At 53.5% G+C, this 3,611-nt stretch overlaps 1 pseudogene; it reads right to left on the bottom strand.

Annotated features, from left to right (window-relative positions):
- Positions 1-420: 420 nt before the first annotated feature.
- Positions 421-3,292, bottom strand: LOC147724841 (uncharacterized; annotated as a pseudogene).
- Positions 3,293-3,611: the final 319 nt, after the last annotated feature.

The following is a 3,611-nucleotide window of genomic DNA, read 5'->3' as shown; positions in this document are numbered from 1 at the left end:
ACCATATGCATCTTTGTCTTGGCTTTTCGTACATTGTACAATGGAAATGAAATGAAAATTAAATGAAAAAAAATATTTGGTAAAGCGCACTGCGGCCAAGCGGCTTCCTGGCGCTGGGGACCTGATCAAAGCTCACAGAGGGAACCCAGGGAGACTAGGAGGGGAATGCCTGAGAAAAAAGGAAGGTTTTGAGGGCTTTGCGGAAGTGAGTGTAGATATGGATGGAACGAATGGAGAGTGGAAGACTGTTCCAGAACTGGGGGGCCAGGACTGAGAACCGGCTATCCCCCGTTCTGGATTTACGGAAGCGGGGGATATGTAGAAGAGAGAGGGAAGAGGAACGAAGAGTGCGGCTGGGGGCATGAGAGGAGATGAGAGAAGTGATGAACAGGAGAGCAGAGCGGGAATGAGCCCGAAAGGCTAGACAGACCAGTTTAAAGAAGGATCTGAAACGAACAGGAAGCCAGTGAAGGGACTTGAGAGCAGGGGTGATATGAGAGGATTTAGGGAGGGAGAGGATAATGCAGCTTGGTTTTGAATGGCCTGGAGTCGGCGGGTATGCCCACGTACAGGCCATTCCCATAGTCGAGGCGGGAGGTGACAAGGGCCATGACTATGGTTTTAAGTGCGTCGGTGGAAAAAAACTGCGAAATTTTCCGGATAAGACGGAGGGACAGAAAACAAGAAGACACGATGGAACTGATCTGACTATGCATGGATAAGTCATGGCTGACTTTGATACCAATGGTACGAACAGAGGAAGCGGGCGAAGGGGGGGGACCAAAAGAAAGGGGCCAATGTGCAGGAGACCAAGGGTTCGAGGGACCACCAGTGAGGACAAGTTCCGACTTGTCTGGATTGAGCTTCAAGTGGTTAGCACTCATCCACTCAGAAATAAAAACTAAGGTGGAACAAAACTTAGGGAGAGAATCAGGGGTAGAAGAAAGGTCAAAAACGAGCTGGAGGTCATCTGCGTAATTGTACACAGAGACCCCCAGCTCAAGAAGGGAGGTGATGAGGGGATGGATATAAAGATTGAAAAGAAGGGGGGAAAGATAGGAACCTTGGGGAACGCCGCAAGTGACTGGGCGGGGAGGGGCAGAAAAGCCGGAGAGGTGAACCGCCTGGGACCTGTCCCGAAGGAAGGACGCGAGCCAAGAAAAGGCCGCGCGCCGAATGCCCGCTGCGCTGACATGGTCGAGAAGGATGGAGTGGTCAACGTGTCAAACGCAGCGGACAGATCGAGAAGGACCAGGGCTTGGGGGAGGTTAGAGTCGACCTTCCCCTTGAGTTCATCCAAGACTGCAAGGACCACCGCCTCCGTGGAGTGGCCCGGGCGGAAGCCCGCCTGATGGGATGCCAAGAGGCCGTTCTCCTCGATGTAAGTGGAGAGGCAGGAGGTAACATGGGCTTCAAGGATCTTGCCAAGATAGGGAAGAAGGGAAATGGGTCGAAAGTTAGAAGGGAGAGAGGGATCCAGGCCAGTTTTTTTTAGGATAGGGAGGACTATAGCGGATTTAAAAGAAGAGGGAACAGAACCAAGAGCCAGAGAGGAATTAAGAAGAGCAAGAGGGGGGACGGGACAGTTGGTGAAGAGGGTTTTAAGAATGCGTGCCGGCGCGCAGTCCGCGGGAGAGCCAGACTTGACTTTGACCAGAAGTTTTAGAAATAAATCAGGGGAGATAGGGGGGGAAGAGAGCGAAAGAGGAAGGGGAGGAGGAGGGAGACAAGTGAGACGGGGTTGAGGCACAGTTGGGATGTTGGCTTTAATCTTCACAATCTGGCCGATGAAGAAATCATTAAGTGAGGAACAGAGGGACTGTGAGGGGACCAGACTAGGGGTGGAGCGATCAGAGGTGGCAAGATTGTGAACCAGGGAGAAGATTTCACGAGATTTGTTAGCAGAGAGAGCTACTCTCTCAGTGAAATATGCGGTTTTAGCCACTAGGATCGCTTTTTTATATTCGATGAGAAGTAGTTTATATTTGGCGCGCAAAGAGGGACAGTAATTCCGTCTCCAGTGGCGTTCCGACTGCCTAAGGTCGAGTTTAAGCGTTTTAAGCTCTGGAGAAAACCATTTGTGCGCGTCGTAGGGGCGGACCGCCTTGATCTTTCTAAGCGGGACAACTAGATCACACGAGGAAGATAGCCATGTGCCAATGGCGTTGACCTGGGATTCGAGAGGAAGATCAGTGAGGTCTGGGGCAGAAGAGGCCAAGGTAAGCGAGAGGGAATCAAGGTCAGTCTTATTCTAATTACGGGCTAGAATGTTTTTCGGAAGAGGGGGCTTGTCGACCGTGCCCAAGTGAATAGAAAAGGAAATAATAAAGTGATCCGACCAGACACAAGGGGATATAGAGGGAGTTGAGACGACAGGACGTGAGGACCAGATTTGATCCAGGATGTGACCCTGGGCGTGGGTAGGGACTGTGACATGAGATGTGAGGTTTAAGCACTGGAGGGTGGCAGAAAAGTCTTTAGAGGGAAGATCTTCCCTAGGATCGCCTGGCCAAAAGTTAAAGTCGCCGAGCAGAAGGACGGAGGAGTTGTTGACCACCAGAGTGGCCAAAAGGTCCTGAAGGGAGGCTACAAAGGAAGGCATAGATTGAAGGGGACGGTACACGAGGACAACAGTGAGGGGGGCAGAAAGGTTAAGGGAGCGGGCCACCAAGTAGTCCACGTTGGGTATGGGGGGGTGAATAAGAAGTTGAAATTTGAAGGTCGACCGAATGATCATCGCCACACCTCCCCCAACCTTACCGTCCGGACGGTCAGCTCGGAGGGCGTAATGGGTATCGGGGAGAATGGCTAGAAGATCGGGGAGGGAATCGGCAGTGAACCAAGTTTCAGTCAGGAAAAGGAAGTCTGGGGAATCGGTGGTCAAAAGGTTGAAAAGTGCCGTCTGGTGTTTGACTGCAGAGCGGGTGTTGAGCAGGTAAGCGGAGGCTACAGTAGGAACAGGGGAGGGACGGGGGAGAGGAGGGGGGTCGACAAAGGGGAGGGTAGGGCTGTGAGAGACCGGGATCGGGTGAGAAGGGGAAGAGATGAGATTGCCGAATGTATCAAGATGTCGCAGTAGTGAGGGGGGAGGTGAGGAGATAGCAGAGAGAGCTATGAGTTGAGCTGAGGTATAAACCAAAAAAGGAGCAGAGTGTGAGGCCCCTAGTCCCGTCCCGTCGCGGACGGGCGCAGACGGGCTTAACTTAGGCGCAACTTCGGCGCGCCTTCGTCGCGCCCGCTGCGCTCGTCCGCTGCGCGGCCGGGAATGAGTAACCATAATGTAGGGACACATGGGGGAGGAGGATCCGGGGGGCGTGGCAGGGGGAGAGGGGCCAAAGAACTGCAGCGCAGAGCTCAGACCCGCCCAAGATGGAGGAGCCGCCCGTCCCACTCCGAAGTCAGGCAAGGAGGGGGCGATCAGCGGAGGCGGTCTGGGTCGCGTGCAGGAGAGGGGGCAGCCAGGGAGGATCAGAGCGCTAGGTCCAGAGCGCTAAAAAAGCAGTGCAGGTAGGCAAATTTAAAAGTTTCCAAACAAGAAAGTCACTAAAATGAACGTTGCTCCCGGAGACGCCTCAGGAGGTCTGGAGGTGGATGCAGGATAGGCGCGCGAT

Source organism: Lissotriton vulgaris, chromosome 4_1, assembly GCF_964263255.1.
Source record: "Lissotriton vulgaris chromosome 4_1, aLisVul1.2, whole genome shotgun sequence".
In the NCBI taxonomy this organism is placed as follows: Eukaryota; Metazoa; Chordata; class Amphibia; order Caudata; family Salamandridae; genus Lissotriton; species Lissotriton vulgaris.
The sequence above is the reverse complement of the archived record's forward strand: the minus strand, read 5'-3'. Positions and strand labels throughout refer to the sequence as shown.